The sequence below is a fragment of the Marmota marmota genome, unplaced genomic scaffold (genome assembly GCF_001458135.2).
Source record: "Marmota marmota marmota unplaced genomic scaffold, marMar, whole genome shotgun sequence".
NCBI classification, from domain to species: domain Eukaryota; kingdom Metazoa; phylum Chordata; class Mammalia; order Rodentia; family Sciuridae; genus Marmota; species Marmota marmota.
The window spans coordinates 39,433,668-39,454,184 of NW_025999932.1; the positions used below are offsets into that span (position 1 = coordinate 39,433,668).

Genomic DNA, 20,517 nt, shown 5'->3' on the forward strand with positions numbered 1-20,517 from the left:
TATTTGTATAATAAACTAAAGGGGGAAAATGGCTAAAGAATTAAAAGAAGATGTAAGAACAAAGTCTTAGCTAATAAAGAACGTTTTAAAACCAAAGAAATTTTACTGGTGAATGTATAATCACTGAAATTTAAAAATTGTTAGCCCTATTGAAAAATACAATTGAGGAGGGAAAGAAATCAGGGCATTATAAAATAGGACTACTGAGAATATTCAATTTGAGGTCTCATAAATCTGTGGGGAAACATAAAGCATACCAATATTCACTTTGAGAATTTCTCAAAGAGAGAAGAGGAAGAGAGAAAGTAATTTGAAGAAACCTTCCCAACGTTAATTTTTTAAAACCAAGTAATACACACACACGAGTTCATTGAATTCTAAGTAGAATACACTAAAATAGATCCACACCTAGAAACAGTGAAACTGATGAAAGCCAAAAACAAAAAGAAAATTATGAAAGCCTCTATTGTCTTTTGAGAAGAGACCCACAATCTCAAACAGAAGAGTGCTAGACATAGGAACATTTAAAGTGCTTCTGGTTGCATCTCAGACAGAAATTATGAGCATACTCTTGGACACTGGAAGAAGTGATCTTTGTTATAAAATAGCAGAGGATTTAACAGAAATATGTTTTTCTGTTGAGTGGAAAGTAGAACTTGTAAGTAATGACCTTGGACATTTAGTTGAGGAGCTATCCATGCATGGTGTGGGAGGTGTAACAGTGCTTCTCCTTATCGCTTATAGTAAAATACGAGTAGAGCAATAGAAATGGAGGAATAAATTGTTATGGAAAAATGGGAAGCAATACTCAATGATTTGGAAAGTTTTAAACCTTTTCAGGTAGTATACTCCATGAACAGGGCTAACAGTGTGGCTGAATAACCATCTGCCAAAGAAATTAGGTATGTGACTTGTGGACCTCCACAGAAGCCAGAAAGAAGAAGACAGAGTGGTTATTCAGGAAAGGCACACAGAGGACTCACTTGTCTGATGGCTTAGACGCCTAAGAATTGCATGAAGAGATCCACCAAACTTTTTCAATTTCTTTTTTTTTTTATTAGCAGAAACACTGATGGTCAGGACTGAAAGGGACAGAGATGGGAAAAAAGAAGGAAGAATGACCCTGAAGAAAGAACCATGGATGTCCCGTCTCCTTAGACTGTGAAGGTGCAATTGCCATTCTCAAGGGCCAGGAAGGGAAGACTGCCATCTTTGAAGTTCAAGAGGACAGAGCATTGAGTGGAAGAGGATTAGTCTGGGCCTTGAAATCTTATGTAATTTACCCTGACGGGCTTTAGACTTGTTTATGATCCGTGACCCCATTCTCCCTTCCAGTTTTTCCTTTCTAAAGAGGACTTCCTGGCCTATACTGGTCCTACCATCATATTTTAGAAACAGGTAACTTTTTATCTATTTTCACATATTCATAGATGAAAAGGAATTTTGCTCCAGGGATGAATCATACCATGAGTCTCATGCACTCACGTCTGATTTAGATGATGAGGATTGGGATTCTGAGTTGGTGACCTTTCGATGTGATTTTGGACTCGGAGTTGATGCTGGAATGGTTAATACTCCAGGGAACGTTGGGCTGGAACAAAACTATTTTTTCTCATGAAATGACATGAATTTTGGGAAGCCAGAGTACAGACTGTTATGGGCTGAATTGTGTCCCCCAAAAAAGGACATGTTGAAGTTCTATTTTTCAATACCTCACAATGCTACCTTATTTGGAACTTGGATCATTGCAAATGCAATTAGTTCAGATGAGGTTACACTGGAGTAGGGTGGACTGTTGTCCTTATAGAAAGAGAAGACATATACAAGGAAAAGGCAGCCATGTGACAATAGGGAAGATGCTTTACTAGCTAAGAAACATGAAGGATTGCCACCAAAGACCAAAATCTCTAGGAAGCAAGGGTGAATTGTCTAAGGATTTTAGAAGAAGCATGCCTCTATCAACATTTTTATTTCAAACTTGTAACTTCCAGAACTTTGAGGCAAAAACTACTGTGGCTTTAAGTCACTCCGTTTGTGGCATTTGGTATGGTAGCCTTATGAAACCAATACATGATTCAATTTAGAATGTGTACCTTTTAGATAAATGATTTAAAACATCTGCATATTCACCCACAAATGCAATTAGTTCAGATGAGGTTACATTGGACCCTACGATGCTCCATATGTAAAAATTCAAAATTGGTCATAGACCTAAATATTAAAGCTAAAACTGTAAATTTCACAGAAGAAACATGTATAAATCTCCATGAACTCAGATTGGCAATGATTCTTATAAATATGACACCAAAAACCACAAGCAACAAATGAACTCCATCAAAACTTCAAAATTGATATCTGTCTTCAAGAACATCTTGAAGGACATGAAAAGACAATCCACAGAATGAAAGAGACATGTTATCATATAACCCAGCAATTCCATTCCTAGATAATTCAAAGCAGATACCCATAAAAATTGTACTTGAATGTTCAGAGCAGTATTATTCATAATAGCTAATAAGTGGAAACAATTCAAATTCATCAACAGATGAGTGAATAAACGTATGTGGTATATCCATATGTGGAATATTATTTGGCAATAAAAAGATCAAACATCTACGTATGCTAAAATGTGGATTAACCTTGAAAACCTTGTTAAATGATAGAAAGCAGTTACAAAAGAACAATATTTTATGACCCCATTTATATGAAATCTCCATAATAAGAAAATCCAAAGAAATGGAAGTGAAAACTGAGAAGTATTTACCAGGAGCCTGGTAGAGGGGGAAGAGAGAGTGACGGCTAATTGGTATGGACTTTCCTTTTGAAGCAATGATAATGTTCCAAAATTATCCAATAGTGATGGTTTCCTGGCTATCAATATATTGGAAACCACTGAATTATATACTGAAGAGGAAGATGTTATGGTATATAACTCCATCACAATGTAGCCTTTTTTTTATAATGCTGCAGTGGACAGCATGGGCTTGCTGTATATTTTGAATATATATCAACTTACGTGTGAATTGCACTGCTTCTCAATTGAACATAAAGGCAGTTAATGGTGAAATTAAACAAAAGTTATGTCCATGTATTTTTTTAAATCTACATTTCCTATCTTGTGCCTGGGTAATAGCAGTGCTACTGAAGATTAGTGATACTTAATCAATTGATCAAAGGTCATATAGTCAAAAGTTTGGGGAAAGGTAGGTCAAGAAAAATCAGGATTTTAATTTTTTGCAGCACTTTTCAAATCCTCTTTTGTGACAATACACCTTGTGACCTTTCCAGTGGTGGTAGTTATGCATGCTGCTTATCTTTAAATTGGTCATTCTGGGCAATGATGCTCCGTGAGAAAGGGGGGTAAATTTTAAATTATCCCTGTTCTCTTCATTCCCTGTAATCCCAGGTGATCAAGATAGAAGTCATAAAAAAAATCTGCTCCCTAGAATTTAGCAGTCAAGTTTACAATGTAGTTTTCTTACAAAGAAAACCATTATTCATTCACTCTATCAAATGAGTGAAATAAGAGAGGGATTTTGGCAATGTTAAAGTAAGGTTCTTTGAGCTGGGGATGTGGCTCAAGTGGTAGTGCGCTCTCCTGGCATGCGTGCGGCCCGGGTTTGATCCTCAGCACCACATATAAAGATGTTGTGCCAGCCGAAAACTAAAATATATATATTTTAGTTTATATAAATTCTCTCTCTCTCCTCTCTCCCTCTCTCTTTAAAAAAAAAAAAAAAGGTTCTGACCCCTAATATGGTATAGCAATGTTTCTGGAGAGATAAACCAACTGGTGTCACGTAGAGACTTTGTGAGCATGAAGGGATTTTTTTTAACACTTCCAACCTTTCCTTCATTCATCTATAAATTACAGATTAAAAGGCCAAACTCATAAGGCTGTTAGGATTAGATAACACATGCAAAATTCAGAATGACTACAACCTTCTAAATTCTATATGCTTCATAATTCTTTTTCTTCTTGTTTTTTTTCAGTATGTTATTATTCTGAACTAGAAGATTCTTTTAAAAAATACTTGATACCAACAAAAAGATGTCAACAACTTTATCTCACTATGTCATGCAGCATGCAATTCTTGTCAAATTTAAAGTAAGAAAACATTAGAAATAATGTGAAATTAAATGTAGTTTGACCATATTGCCCATGAATAAATGGCATTATGTTCTTTTTACTGAAAATCCAATATAGAATGTCATTCTAGCACACTGTTTCTTAGTAAATGATGTTAAGCAATCGATCAATCAAACATGCTTAGGGAAGACAGCTGATTCACCTTGACAGCTAAAGGACAGAGCAAGTCGTGTGAGAGAAAAGTTTTCTTCTGCAAAGAACCACAGATAGAGAATTCAAACTCTGAATTTGTCTTCTAAGTCTCTTACAAAGCCTCACGTCAGGTCTATTGGGAATACCTATAAAAGCCTAGTAAAGATAATTTGTCTTGATCTCTACCCATTTATGTTACAAATAGAAGAACTGCATGTTCATAACGTACAGCACTACCCCCCTGTTATTTTAGGATGCCCTTCTTTCACCTGAACCTATAAGTCCTCATGGACAGTTAATGGGAATCAACAATTATCCTTTCACTCAATATATTGGAAACCACTGAATTATATACTGAAGAGGAATATATTATGGTATATAACTCCATCACAAGGTAGCCATTATTTTTATAATGCTGCAGTGGACAGCATGGGCTTGCTGTATATTTTGAATATATATCAGTTTAAAATTGCCTTCATTATATTATCCTAAATGTATATAAGTCACACCATGTGTTCCCAACAGCTTTATGTTTGTTTGGGGGGGGGGGTCTGCTTTTATTTTCTAAGTTAGATAGCTACAAATGATGTGTGACAAGATACCATATTTTCATTGCTAAGGACATGAATCTGGGAGTTTGGGATAAGACCTTTATTCATAAGTCAAAACAAAACATAATTGGGGAAAAATTAAAAACTAAGGGAGTTCTAGAAAACCATCATTAGGAACCACAGCCCTGGGCTCAAAGCAGGGACCATATGATCCTGTGGGCTGCTTCAATGGAACCAACCATTGAAGTCACTGCTACTTTCTATTCAAAGATTCAGGGTCCCTGGAGGTTATGTCTGGCTGGCCAGTCACGCTACATCAGATTCTACAAGGGAAGCAGCAGTTGGGGGGTGATGATAATTGGCTGGCATCAAAGACTACTCTACACCAAAGACTAAACACAATGCAGTATTTTCTTCTAAGGGAATAGCTCAGGTTATGGTTTGGATGTGAGGTGTCCCTCAAAAGCTCACATGGAGACAATGAAAGAAGTTTCAGAGGAGAAATGATTGGTTTGTAAGCGTCTTAACCCAATCAGCGATTTAATCTCAATAGAAATTACCCGAGTGGTAACTGAAATGGTAGGGTAAGGCTGGAGGAGGTGGGAATTGGGGCGTGGCTTTGGGTATATATTTGTATCTGGTGAGCAGAGTCAGTGTCTCTGTCTGTCTCTGTCTCTCTCCCCCCCACACCCCCTTCTTGATCACCCAGATTTGAGCTGCTTCCCTCTGCCACACACTCTGCCTCACCTGGAGCCCTGAGAAATGGAGCCAGCCTTCCATGGACTAAGACCTCTGAAACAGTGAGCCCTCAAATACACTTTCCTCCTCTATAGTTCTTCTAGTCAGATCCTTCATTCACAGCAGCAGAAAAGCTGACTAAAACATCTGGCTATAAGTAAAATGAATGGGGATAAGGTACATACTGAGCACTCCCAAAATGACCATACTCCCTGTAAGTAATAGCAATAGTGATTTCCTTGATGTTGGATGTTATATCTTTATAAAATACTTTACTACAATCTCATTACTCAGTACTACAAACCTATGGGCTACAAATCTTTGTGCCCATTTCACAGATGAGGTCACAGGGTGTCAAACAGGTTAAGCTCCCACATGACTAAGTAAGTCAAAGACCAGTACACTATGAAAATAATGTCCTCACTTTCTAAATTCTCATTGAATAAACAAATGAGTGACAACTTTCTTCATAGAATCATGTAAGCGTCATCACTTGGAAACAGCTTTAGAAAGGAAATAATTATTTTAAAACATTTAGTCTACCACCTTTATTTTAAAACGCAGGAAACAAGCCATGAATTAAAATGATCCCCATAAGGTAAAACAAGCAGACTAGAATTCTGTTTTGCTGAAACTCTCTCTCTTACCCTACCATAGGTTGCCTTCCCCCCCCCCGGAGAGCCCTCTTTCCCACATAGTTCCTCCTCTGTGCCATAACAAGACAGTCACCAAAAGACCCCTCCAAAGCCTCTACCAGCCAGTACAGTAGGAAATCCCAGCAGAGACAGCTGTGACTGGGCTTTTTCTGATGGTCCTGTGAAACATGTAGCCCGAATTGAAATGTATCCCACAGCAGCAGCTATTTATGGTGATTATCTCTATTCAACGATTTGAGCTATAGCTAACTATAGTACAAATAAGCTTTTCAAGGCCAAAGTAGTGTGTCAATTAATGTGCTTCAATTGCAAGTACCAGATCATAAAACATAATATTGCCTATTTGAAGAATTTATCCAGTGGTATACTGGTAAATATTTAACAATTGATTCTCCAGGGAATTACAAAGCTCTGATTTACAGTATTTGCAGTTTTCATGGTATATAGATCATACCTTCCATTGGTAATTACATGCTACCAATGCCGTTACTGAATGCAGAATTGGAAAGAGAAGTACCTCATCAGTTCTCACCCTAAGAGCTGACTCGGCACATCATGCAACAAGAGATCACCAGATGGGGAATTCACTCGGTGGTTGATCAATACATCAAAGACCCAAGTCATTCTGCATTTCTCTCCTGGCTTCAGTGTATTGGCTATTAATCTCAGACTTGGCTCCTCATGGTTGCAGATGGCATCCTCTGCCCAGACAGCAAGTTCTTGCACACTGAACCCAAAGACAGAAAGTTTCCTCCTACCATGTCTAATTTATTTTTCTCAGTCAGCTATCCCACTCTCCCCTTCTCTTCAGAGAAAAGTCAACCATTTCTCTCTTTTTGTGGGGGGTGGGGGTGTCAGGATTTGCTGGTTTTATAAGCTATCAAGATTCTAATTATCTACAGCTTTTTAAAGGGAGTTCTTATACTCATAAACTGGAAAGGTCTGCTTTTCTAGAGGGTAGTCAGGTGCCCAATAATTGAATATCTTAATTAGCAATGAGATCTCTTCTTAATATCCACCAAGGTTGGTCATTCCTTGATTAATTAAGTGAAATAGTTACCTGAAGATTCTGAGACAGTTGAGTGTGTGTGTGTGTGTGTGTGTGTGTGTGTGTGTTACTGTGATATACTATGGACTAAATACCTTGTAATCACATCTTTACTTGTAAGTAGCCCTGCCACCAATTAGCAGCGTGCCCTTGAACAGGTCACTTAACCTTTATAACCCTGGCTTCCTTCTCTGTGAACAGAAGTAATTTTAGAAAATAGTCTCTAAGTCCCTTTTTGATCTAAATATATGTTTCAAATTAATAGTAATAACAACAATAAAGATTCTATACCCCCCACCCCGTAACCTTGGCTAAGTAAATTAACATGTTTGGGTCTTAATCTCTTCATTCACAAGTATAACTAATACAATGTGGTACATTAGCTCTTGCCTCTATAGATAAATTATGTACAAGTGGGTTGAAAGGAAGCATTCACTGAGCAAAGACAATAACCAGTTACTAAAATATAAAGACACAACCCTCTATACCAATGATGGGTAGATGCTGTCAAGAATCTCCAAAGATAGGTCTGAGTCAGAAAAGCAGTAATCAGGTAAAGCAGAATGAAATCAGGCAGATCTAATCTTTTATAAACCTATTTCCCAGTGATGATACACTTCAGTATTAAGAGACCCCCAAAAAAGGCTTTGTTAAAACAGAAAAACAATTCCATTTGTGCACGTAATGTAGTTCGCTCATTGCAACCCCAATTTAGAAATGGTTTGATCCAAAAAGGAGATGTTTGGAAATCAGAAGTTAATGTTACACATGGAGTTAATCTCCCTCTGCAGACTATAATTAAATTTTTAACCACAATGTATTCAGAGGAGAGTTTGGCACTAGTAAGCCTAAGTAAGTAAAGGTGTTTATATATTGGCAAAGCTTGAGATAGATAGCAGGGAGACCAAACTTTGTCACAGAATAGTAGTGAAACCGGGGACACTGCAGGCAAATGTGACCTCTGGATTTTTGTTTAGTGCTCTATGCTCTTACAACTAATTTTCTGTGCCGACCTTAAGATCCCCTTTATCCCTGTCACTTATGCCAAGATAGAGATGCCAGCTCCTCTTGGCTCCATCTTCTGTCCTGGTCCTATAATCAGTCATTCATGTAAGGGGAGAGTCACAAAATTGAAGCATCTCTGCTCCATTTTCCTAAAACAGCAACAAGAAAGCAGAGATAATCCTGCACACTTTTCCATAGCCAAGAGCCTGACACCCTATAATATCTTCCCCCAAGAGGAGGTATCCTCTTTCCTTCTTTCCCAGGTTGCTATCCTGTGCATGCTGTGTATTATACTCCCCTACAAATGGAGCTCCTCTGGGAATCCTTTGGTTGGTGACAATATCCCCTGGAAACAATCATGGCAAAAAGAAAACTGGGTAATTGTAAATTGAGTTCCTCCTGCAGAGTCCTTTCTGAGCGTAGCTATGTATAATGGTTCTGTTCTTCCTTAGTCTCTTGTAAGGAGAGTGAAATATTCAAAGAGAATACTCAGGGTGGGTCTATTAATCAACACAATGTCATGTTAGACATAAATTAAACCAGCAAATTCGCTTTGTCTTGCCTTTAATACCAGCACTTGTTTTAGAAAACCCTCCTTTAATTTTGATCTACATTCCTGTCTTAGTAAGAGAAATTGAATAGTCTTTGGTTACAGCTCTTGCTAGTCCCAAGGGTCCCAAGATTTAGTACAGTTCTCTGTGCTAAATCTCCAAGATATGGAGTGGCTGTCTGTCGTCTGTATTACTCCTTGGATTTTCTGAGAACACTTGTTTGAGCTCTATCTTTCCTTATGAAATTGCTCTACAAGAGATGTGCACAGGAATTCCAAAACACTGAAATTAAAATATGCAGCTAGACTTCTCCAAACTACAAGTAGAGATTTTTGACTCAGCTGTACCGAAGACTCTCTGTCTTCGGTCTTCTTCAGTGGTGATTAATAGAAATGTTTTTAGTAAGACTCTTCCGTTCTGTTTAGCACCAAATCAATACAGTGCAATTCTAGGGCAGGCTTGTTTGTCTTGGTGCTTCCAGAACCTCTCTCTTGATTTAGGATTGGTAAATAAAAAAATGATGTGTCTGCCCTTGCTGTCCAATTAAAGTCACAGGGAGCCAACAGAATCTACTCAGGAAGAGACGTCTTATTTTTGCGTCTGCCAATTACAAATAGCTTGAAAATGTTACCTACTCAGTGGACACATTTAATTTACAATATGACTTCCTGTTTTTGATGGTAGCGTTTGTACTGTTTTTATGATCCAAACACCTAAAATGACAAACAGATGAGTCAGAAGTTCCAGTGGATGCCAGATGCAATACAGGTTTCAGTTGTTCTTTCCCTTGTTCTGCCCACTCTCTGCCCCAGTCAATTCTGATTTGAGCCAATTTCACTCGCCTGTTGTTCTCCCAGGCATGCCTCCTGGGATGGATGGCAGCACCCCCTCTCACCGCCTCCTGCTCCCCATCTCTTCTCATCTCACTGTACCAGCGTGGGGGCCTCCCTGGGTTTATTTCGTAGGTCTCCTAAAGGGTCCAAGTTGAGGAGACTAGACTCTTGGGTAGGTGCACATTTGCCCGTGAGTGCACTAATACTAATATTTAGTGAATATTTACTAGTTTCTAATGTAAAGCTAAGTATATTATCTAGATTATTTCATTTAATCTCACAAAGGAGAGCCCTTAGCTAAAGGGCAGAAGCTGAGGCTCTGGCTGGGCCACCTCAGGACCAAGCACACTGGATCCAACCTGGCTTTAGGTTGGATCTCAGAGATATGGGACCCTTGTCTCTCAAGGCCACCAAGCTTTCCCCTTAATTCTGCCTCTAGCCCTTGTTGTCCCCTGGCTCAGGGGATTCCAAAAGCCTTATGCCTTTGATTAGAGGCCTCTACTGATGTGCGAATTCCACTGAGAATACCACTAAACTTTAAAACAATTTGTACCCCGATAAGATAATATTTGTTAGATAACTTCCCAATTAAATATGAGAATGGAAAGAAGAAGTTAGAGGGAACATGAAGTCACTGGATAGAGAGTAGAAGGAAAGATTTCTAGGGAGAAAGATTCAGAAATGCAAAGAAAAGGATTTAGTGTCAGGAGCAGGAGAAACCAGCAAGCATATGCTACCGCACATCTTGGCTTTGCCCCAATTCTAAATTTGAATGTCACACTAAAAAATAAACAAAAATACATTTAGATTCTCCTACTCAATTATTTTAACATGCAATTAAGCTATAACTGAGGTGTCTTTGGTTTATAAAAATAACCACTCATGTACAGAATACATTAGTTTGAACTTCTTATGTTCAATATGTATGATGTATGTGCAGAGATTATTTAAAATTTAAAATACTGCCTCTTTTGGATTTCCAAGTAACTCTTGAATAAAACTTCTGGAAATACTTAAAAATATTTAGAGTTAAATGTAAATACCTGTCCTGTGGATGTTTGGGGTTATAGAGCATAATTTCTCAAATTCCTACCAGCTTATCTAACAACCAGAAGTGGATCAGTGCATGCAACTGTGTATATGTGAGGAAATGAGTAAAGAATCTATCAGGCAGCTACCAGGCTACTGTCACAGCCTCACTTCATCATTTCCAAGATGGCAACAGAGTAATTAGAAACTTTCCTGGTCAGTTACATGTTCATCAATTCAGTTGACAAATATTTATTGAGCAATTACTATGTACAAGGCAGTGAAGCTACAGTAGTAAGAAAAACAGATGTAATACTTCCTTAAGGAGGCAATGTCCATTTTGCTGTCATCAGCCTAGTAAACAAATTTTCTTCATGATGGCATTAAGATGGATTAAGAGGTTATTTTAGGTGAAGAACTCAAAAATATTAGAAACCATCTCTGAACCCATCACTGTTCTTGCAAAGTGAATACAGGCTGGCAGGGTCAGTCAAGTCAAGTAATGCTAACCCAACCCCAGAAAGGGGAAGAGGTTTCTCCAGTCAACAGCTCGATGACAAAGAACACAAGAGGGTATCCACAATAGGAGTGTCTCCACTGCGATGCCCACTGCAGCCAAAAGCAGGCTGGATGGGCCCCCCAGCAGGCAGCAGGACACTCTCCTCTGCTGACAGATGACATGCAGGGGTTAGCTCAGGCTATAGGATTCTGATGGCTTTATGTGCACTGCCTCAGCCAATTCTGAGATAAAACCTTGGATAAGAATCTGCTAAAGAGGTGACTTCAGACACTTTGTTCTAAAATGTCCTGGGATAAGTCATCTACTGATAGAGGGGATGAGTCCCTGCATCCTCCAGTGTCTGGAAGGAGTGAACTAAACCAGCCCCATACTGCTTATGTATTCTCATCCAAGTCAAAACAGAATTCCTGAATGGACAGTCAGACACAATGAGCCACCCAAGTGCCCTTTTAAACGGAAGAATCCTAGGCTCAGTGAGGTGGAGCTCTGTGGTTTAAGCTCAGAGGCCATCTCAGGGCTTTTAAGAGTTTTCATATCCTTATGGTGACCTTGGGTGCATATTAAAATCACTCGGGGGGATTTTTTAAAACTCGATGCCCAGATTGCACCCCACATTAATCAGATCAAACTCCTTGGGGTGGGGTCCAGGCTTCGATATTTTTAAAGCCCCTCAGGTGATTCTATGTGCAACTAAGATTCAGAACCACAGTAACCAGACTCCTGTCAACTGGTAAAGCTGGGAAAGCACTGCCACTTGGAATGGGAAAGATGCGCTGGGGCTCTTGACATCCATTTCTTACAACATTGCTTTCAAACTCTGAAACTTCTGAATTCCTTGAAGAATGGCCACAAACATAGAGTTATAGAAGTTTGAGGGATCTAACCCAGGCAAAGTGTGGAAATGTTTATATCAGAAGAGGTAAGGCGTAGTCCTTCATTAAAAAAAAAAAAAAAGAAAAAGAAAAAGAAAAACTAGAGTACCCACCATCAGAACCAGCCTGTACTTGATTCCCATACAGAGCATGTAGTGCGTCTGTAGCTCGTAGGCTGCTCTGTGGGCTGGACACCTCTGTGGCCATCAGCTGAACTGTGTGCTTGCCAGGAGTCAGCTGCATTTGCTCCTTCCTATTGATGTTTGTTGTACCTATTACCCCAACTAGTCAGTGTAATTCTTATATTTCAAACTAAAACCAATAAATTTGTGCAAAAGGAAATATAGCTGTTCTGTGAAAGTAAAATGCTGAGAAAATCTTGATAAGAACAAATCACTAACAGATACCACAAATCACATTCTAAACATCACTATGTTTATATGCATTCATATATACAGAGACAGTACATATATTTGTGTTGTGTGTGTATAATATAAGTAATATGTGGTCATGTACTCCTGAAATACTGTTTCAGTGAGGTGCTATTTATATGACAGTGCTTTCATGAGATTATGTCCCCTATGTTCCCTATCTTAGCCATCTTAGTTTGTCTAAACCCACACTATGATATTCACTCACCCAGTGATGAAATCTGCTAACAATCCATTTCTTGGAATGCAGCCCTATCACTAAATGATATTTGACTACATATATATTCATGTATTTTATACACACGTGCACACACACACACACAGAGTATGTGTTACATGTCTATATATCACTATCTATCTATGTATATCAAACAGCTATAAATGTTTTGGAAGTGTGTTTCAAATCTCAGTGGGGAATTTTGCAATTAGATTGCTTCTTAATTATTCTTAAATTCCAGTTTCACTTAATTTCACAATCGTAGCTAATGCACTAAGGGTGTAGTTATTGCAAGAAAGATAACAAGAAGTTCCAGTAAGCATTTAATGCCAGAGGAGCATCCTTGGCCATGTATCAAAAGACTTACAGACATGAAATTTTATATACCTTAAATTAAAATAAGATATTTAAGGGACCTTGCCTCACTATTCGTGACTATCTGCCCAAAAGGCCCTTTGAATTAACCAACTGGTACTTGGAATCCTGGCTGAGAAAAGGGTTTCTATTTTAGTGGTAGAATAAGCATGAGTCACTGGCCAAGGATTCTATCTGACATCCTGCTTTCCTTTGCAGGGAGAGCGAGGATATTTTGGCTAGGCTATGGTCTAAACAGAGGTGCAAAGGGGTTAGAGCTCAGGTATGGGATCAGGTAAACTGGATTTCCAAAGACTCCTCTGCCACTGACCATCTCTGTGATCTTTGGAAAGTAATTTGCCCTTGCTGGCCCTCACTCACCTGATTTGTCTGTAACAGGAGGTTAATAAGAAAACGATGAGGAATAAAAATGAGATGTGGAGAAGGAATTCATGACAGGGGTTAACAGCGTGCACTCTGGTATCTCAGAGCTTAGTTTAAATAAATCCCTGTAATGCCACTTATTAGCTTTGTAACCTTGGGCAACTTTCTTAAATTTTCTGAACTCCCATTTCCTCTTCTGTAGAAGTGGAAGAGAATGTAATACCTCTTTATAAGGCTTTGCAGGATTAAATACTAAAATACATAGACAACACTTAGAATACTGTCAGGTACTTAATGTGAGCACTTGACAAATATTATCATTCACAAAATATCAGGGACCTAGACAGTGCTTAGGATGTCTGATAATTAGTAGCTGCTGTTATTATCAGCATTATTTTAATTATGCTTGCCTTGGTTTTAAGATAAGACACTGTATGGTAATTTTGACCATCTATAGAAATTTCATTTACTTTGACTTGCCAGCTCCAAAGAGGGAAATGCTAAGGTCATGCATCAAACAGAAGTTTAAATGATTAATAATACCGTGGCCTTTTGAATTCTATGGAGACAATCCTATTATAGTATTTAAGGAAGACATGTTGAGTGATGGCTGAGGAGTTTTTATCTTGCTAAATGCCCTGTGATTAAACCCATCATATCTCTGAACTAAACTGACAGTAAGGAGATTCTGATTTAAAGGCATGGTTTTGTGATAATTGGATACCAGAGTCAAGAAGAGACACTGGAAAATAATTTCAAGGGAGTTAGCATTAAAGAGAGAACTTGGTCTATTACTATTTTTGAAGTTTGTTAGACTCCCTAGTCTGTGATCAACCGGACAAGACTTTTTTTTTTCTTTTATGTCATTTTCTATGCATGTTTGCGAAGAATATGCTCTATAATGGGGAATTTTCTGCTTGATGGTTGGATTTTAATATTTTCAATATTTAGTTCCAGCCTGTTGTTCACATTTAATTGAGAAAGGTATGTTGAGAAGACCCACTACAGTGCATATGTCAGTTTTTGCTTATATTATAATCAGTTTTTGCTTCATATTGTTTGATGATATTTTTTTTAGGTGTGTGGTAAGCCATTCTTATAAACCCTGGCCGCCATTAGAAGATGGCGCCGGCTTCCACTGTGGCCTGTGATAAACAACTCCTAATATGGAGAGTTGGCGCGCAATCCCTTACCACCCTATGAGAGAGATCCACGTGGCGGCTTGGGATTGGGATGCGGGGGGCTTTATTAAGCTGTGCTTGGGTGTGTTCGGGCGGCGGGCGCTAGAAGATAATACATGACTCAAGGCCTGAATAAACTGCTGAAAGAAGAATCCTGTGTCGTGTTTTCCCTTGCCGGCGAGGGGTCGAGACATAGGTGCAAACCTAATTATTTTACTCTTCTTGGTGAATTGAATCTTTGTCACTACAATGACCCCTTTTGTTGCCATAAGGTTGATTTTTGTCTTAAAATAGAGTTTGTCTGATAATTAACATAGAAATTAACCTTTAAAAATGAAAGGATTTTTTGTGTTTTGTTTTTGTTTTTGTTTTTTGTGTGTGTTTTGTTGATTTTTTTCTGGTATGTGCTTCTTTTCCATTGTTTTTAAACTAAATTTTAAAAAATAACTAAAAACTTGATATGTCTTTATGCTTTAATTATGTAAGCAGCATATATTTGTATTATACTTCCAGTCCAGTCCTAATAAACAAGTTTAGTTAATTTATGGCTTACAATTTACAAAATATTTGAACATTTTTCTACTCCTATAGATTTTTCTCCCATTTTCTAAATGTTTTTCCTAATGTCTTAGTTCTTTATTACTGAGGCAAAATTTGCATAACAAACTTCACAATTTCAGCTGCTTCAAATTGTACAATCCAGTGGCTTTTAGTACAGTCACAGATTTTTGCCACTGTCAACACTATCTAGTCTCTAACATTCGCATCACATCCAAAGGAAACCACATGGACATTAAGCAGTCATTTCCCATTGCTTCTCATCTCCAGCTCCTGGCACCATTGATGTACTTTCTGTATCTATGGATTTGCCTGATCTGGATGTTTCATGTAGATAGAATCAGATGCTCTGTGGCCTTTTGTGTATGGCTACTTTCAGTTACCATAATGTTTCAGTGCTTCTCTCAATACTTCATTTTCAGGACAGAATAGCAGTACTTCATCATATGTATAAACCACATTTTGTTTATCCATTCATCAATTGATTGACATTACCGCTTTTAGCCATCGTGAATAGTGTTGCTATCAAATGTCATGTACAAGTTTTATTTGAACCCGTTTTCGATTTATCAGAGTATATACATACATAGGAGTTAAATTGCCAAATGATATGGTAGTACTATGCTTAATATTTTGTGGGAATGGAAACTGTTTTCCAAAATTGATACACCATATACATTCTCACCAGTAATTTTAGTGTAAGAGTTCTTGTTTCCCCACATCTTTATTAACACTTGTAATTTTCTGTTTTTTTTTTAATTACTAGCATTTTAGCTATAATAAAGGGTGTGATTTGGTATCTGATTATAGTTTTCATTGGCATTTCATTGAACGTGTTTTTCCTGTGAGCTTATTGATTATTTATATAATGTTTTTTAGAGAAATAGTTCTTTGATTCACAAAACTATATAGTTTTATTAAATTTATCTATTTTTCATGGTTAATGCTTTTAGGATTTATGATCTTTCTCCCTAAGTTTCATTCTAGGAGTTTTATAGTTTAAACTCTTACATTTAGGATTTCCATTTATTTTTAGTTAAATTTGTGGGACATAAGGGTTTTACCTTTTTCTTTCTTCACATATGAATATCCAGTTGTAGTTCCCCCATTTGCTGAGGACACTGTGTTTATCCATTGAATGGTGTTGGCATTTGTTTTCAAAAACCAACTGACCATAGAAAAAAATGGGTTTATTTCTTGATTTTGAATTTGTTCTATTGAGGTCTTTGTGCTCATGCCAGCACCCCATTATTTTAATTACTGTAGCTTTATACTAAATATAGAAAAAAAATGAAAAGTTAGACCTCCAACTTCATTCTGCCTTTTGACAACTGATTTGGCTATTTAAAGTTTCTTGAAGTTCTATGTGAATTTGGGGATTGAATTTTCCATTTTTAAAAAGAGAAGAGGTAGTTGGGGTGTTGGTAGGAATTATAATGAAATTTTGGATGACTTCAAGGCATGCTGTCCTCTTATCAATATTAAATATTCTAATCCATGAACCCAACATATCTTCCAAGTTGTTTAGGCATTCTTTAAGTTCTTTCAGTGATATTTTGTAATTTTCAGTGCACAAGTCTTTTGCCTCTTCAGTCAAATTTATTCATAGGTATTGAATTCTTTTTGACACTATTACAAATGGAATTGCTTTCTGAATATTCTTTTTGGATTGTTCTTGTTAGTGCATATGAATGCAATTGATTTTTCTATGTTGATCTTGGACCTTACAGTTCTGTTAAATTCATTTATTATTTCTTATAGTTTTCTTATGGGTTCCTTGGGCTTTTATTTTTTAATGCAAAAGAAAGTGTGAATTGAGATTCTTTTCTTTTAAGATAAGATGCTTTTTCTTTCTTTTCCTTACCTAACTGCTCTGGCTTGAACTCCTAATACAGGCTTGAATGGAAGTAGTAGAAGAAAACATCCTCATCCTGTTCCTCATCTTAGAACACTGTGAGTCTTATGCAAGTTGTTTTAGTCAGCTTTTTCGTTGACCAGAATCATCACAGAGGAGGAAAAGCTTATTTGTAGGCCTCAGGGTTTCAGAGTTCTCAGTTTATGAATAGCCATTCCATGGGGCTCAATGTAGGCAGAGCATCTTGGCGTAAGATTGCGATAGAGGGAAGCATTTTTCATCATGATCAGGGAGCAGAGGGACTCCACTCACCAGATACAAAATATATCTCCCATAGCCAAACCTCCCATGAACCACTTCCTCCAGCCACACCCCATCTGCCTCCAGTCATCACTCAGTTAATATCATTATGAATTAATTCACTGATTAGGTTAAGGCTATAACCCAATCATTTCTCCTCCAAATCTTCTTGCATTGTCTCAAAGGTGAGCTTTTGGAGACACCACATCTAACCCATAATACCAGTAATTATGATATTAGTTTGAATTTTCATAAATGCCTTTCATCATCCTGAGGAAGTTCCCTTCTTTGTTTAAGTGGTTTTTACCATGATAGGTTGTTAGATGTTGTCAAATTTTTTTGGTAGTAAAATCATTGTATATGTAATTTTATTGGAGCTATCATCCAAAATCAAACCATAGTAAACTAGTGCAAGGTAATTGTGAGCCTATATGTTCCTGGGGGCAGAGCATCAAAACAAACTAAAATTAGTGGAACATATACCTATCTAAGTCATTAATGAATAGAATAAGTAGGAAATTAGGATTCAGATGATTTTTTAATAATGCAACTTCATGTTTTGTATTTTGAAATTAACAGTATTTTAATTGTCCCTTAAGCATTTTTAAATAATGATCATAAGTGGCCTCAAGTTATTTTCACTAAATTCCAAGTAAAACTTCTAGATAACATTTAAAAAAAAAATAAAACACAATAGCATTACAAACTACTGGCAATGTTCAAACAATTGGACAGAAAATGTATCAAACTATTTAATAAATATTTTCTTAATCATCATTGGGCTAAAGAATGATAAAGTTATAATTATGACTGCATAGGAGTCTAATGTTTCCCATGAAACAAAAATAAAATACAGAAAAAAAAATCTGTTCCTAAAAAGACTTTAAAATGGGCTGGGGTTGTGGGTCAGCATTAAAGCAGTCACTTAGTGTGTGCAAGGCACTGGGTTTGATCCTCAGCACTACATAAAAATAAAAAAAATAAAGGAATTAAAATAAACGACTTCAAAATATCCACAAAGAGGGCTGAGTTATGACTCAGTGGTGGAGCATTTTCAAATCATGCATGAGGCCTTGGGTTTAATCCCTATTACCAAAAACAAAATTTATACATAAAGAAATCCATACTTTGTTTAATAGCAAGAATATACTCTGGATTTGAGACTTGGATAAACTGAAGAAAATCAGAAAAAGAAGGTTTATCTCTATGTATGAATTCTGGGTATTTAAAGCAGCTTGCATTTAGAGTAGTATCTCTCAAATCCATGGCATGCTTGAGGTATCTTACTGGGGTGATAGAAATATTCTACAACTATCTTATGGCAATGGTTTCCTAACATGGTAAATTTATACAAAATCATTGGTTCTGTAATAAAATTAGTGAAATTTATAGTAGATAAATTATACTTAGGCAAAATTTCTCTAACAAAATTTTTTTCTAAAGAAAGTTCTTTTTTAAAAAAAACTTTTTAAAAATTCTAAAGGTTTCTAAAGAAAACAATTTGTACCAAGATTTCTTTTTTATACCAAGATTTACAGATTTTTCTTAAGACTCCTTGGATAGTTAAAAGACTTTACTTAATTTTCAGTGTTCCGAATATGTTGATTTTTTACTTAAAAACAAAACAAAACAAACAAAAAGCAATGCTTTTGCTCTTTTGATGAAGGAATTAGGTATATGTCTCTACCATTTTTGAGGCCCTGGTTGTTTTAGACTCCCTTTTATTTATTTTTAAATGTACAAATACTAAGGATTTGAGCCTTTATCATCTCTTCTGGTCTGCTATAACATTCTTATTTGTTAACTCAGAAATGATTGTTAGAAAAAACCTTTAAATTCCTGTTCGGTTAATAAAACTTGTACAAAACCATGTAACAAACAGACCTCATATTGATTCCTTTATCTTTTATGAGCATGATAAGCAATTTTCCCTGCAGTCTTTTCATTAGATTTATTCCCTTGACAATGCAGTTCACATGTTGACTTCAAAAGTAATTGTAGACTGATCAGATCAGAGTATAATTTTGGATTTATATTTACATAAATCATTCACCCACTGTGAAATTTATTGTGTCAATTAAAACCATATCAGGCCACATTAATTTGAAGTGTGCAAGTAACAAGGTCTCCAATTTGGATTACAAATGCACTTATAAAACTCTTTGCCTTATTATTAACAACACTGAATAAAGTTTAGGTTCAGTTCATAAAATCCTTTATAAATAATAATAAATAAATAATAATAAAAGCTCCACTCAGAATTATAGCTATATCTTGGTTGTTTTTTCATATAGATTCTTCATGTTTTTTTTTCCTCTCCATTTTTATTCTTCAGCTTTTCCCTTCATTAAAAGTTTCTTTTCAGCCATTCAACTGGGTTTATGCCTTTAATTTGGGGTTCAAGCCCTTTAATCTTAGAGTCTTCCCTCTCCTTTTATTCCTTCTCAGCATAGATTTTTATTTTAAGTAGAAGGTTCATTTGACTTTATCTTCCAGGTCCTGAATGATGATATCACTGTGTCCTTTCCTGTCCCCTACTCATTGTAGTCTCTGAGTCATGCACATTCAGCGACAGTAAACAAAGGAGAATTCACATTTCAGGTCCCTAACTACCTTCTCTGAATCACAGAGGAACAGTAGGCCATTTCAGAAGTGCTGATCCCACGACCTATAGGTAATGTCTAAAACTGCCAGCCCCACCTCAGCTTCCTTGAGGATGAAATCAATAAGTGACATTCCAATATTTATTTATTATCTACTCAGTTACAGGCCTGGTGGTAGAAGTTTGGGAAACAAAAATAAGTGAAACAATGTCCTTAGCTTCAAGGACATGGAAGTATAAACAAATAAATTACAATGCTATGCTTAGTGTAAACATTAAAGCAAAAGAGGTACAGGGAACAAATGGTATATATGTATATGTCGATGGTTATCAAGGTTGGCTCTCCACAATAGACTTTGAAGATAGACCTGATGGGGATCTTACTTGAAAAAAAATGGTCATGGGTTAACTAGACCAGATAAGGAATGTATTGTATGAATAGGGATTAGTTCACAGACTCTTGGAAAACTAGCGGGTCAGACTAAAACTTCCTGGGAGCAAAGGGAGTCAGAGAGCCACACCATGGACAAAGAGCCTTGTCAGGACACCA

General features: G+C 36.8%; 2 long non-coding RNA genes across 2 annotated transcripts in view; both read left to right on the forward strand.

The window, feature by feature from the left end:
- LOC125616153 overlaps window positions 1-5,369 on the forward strand; it is a 153,591-nt gene extending 148,222 nt beyond the window's left edge. Inside the window, exon 5 of the long non-coding RNA XR_007346789.1 lies at window positions 1,062-5,369. This is a non-coding gene — a long non-coding RNA (uncharacterized LOC125616153). The remainder of the gene's footprint in view (window positions 1-1,061) is intronic.
- Window positions 5,370-6,065: 696 nt separating this feature from the next.
- LOC125616155 lies at window positions 6,066-18,676 on the forward strand. Its single transcript, XR_007346793.1, has 2 exons — window positions 6,066-14,549; window positions 14,849-18,676. It is a non-coding gene; the product is annotated as an uncharacterized LOC125616155 (long non-coding RNA).
- The last annotated feature ends 1,841 nt before the right edge of the window (window positions 18,677-20,517 follow it).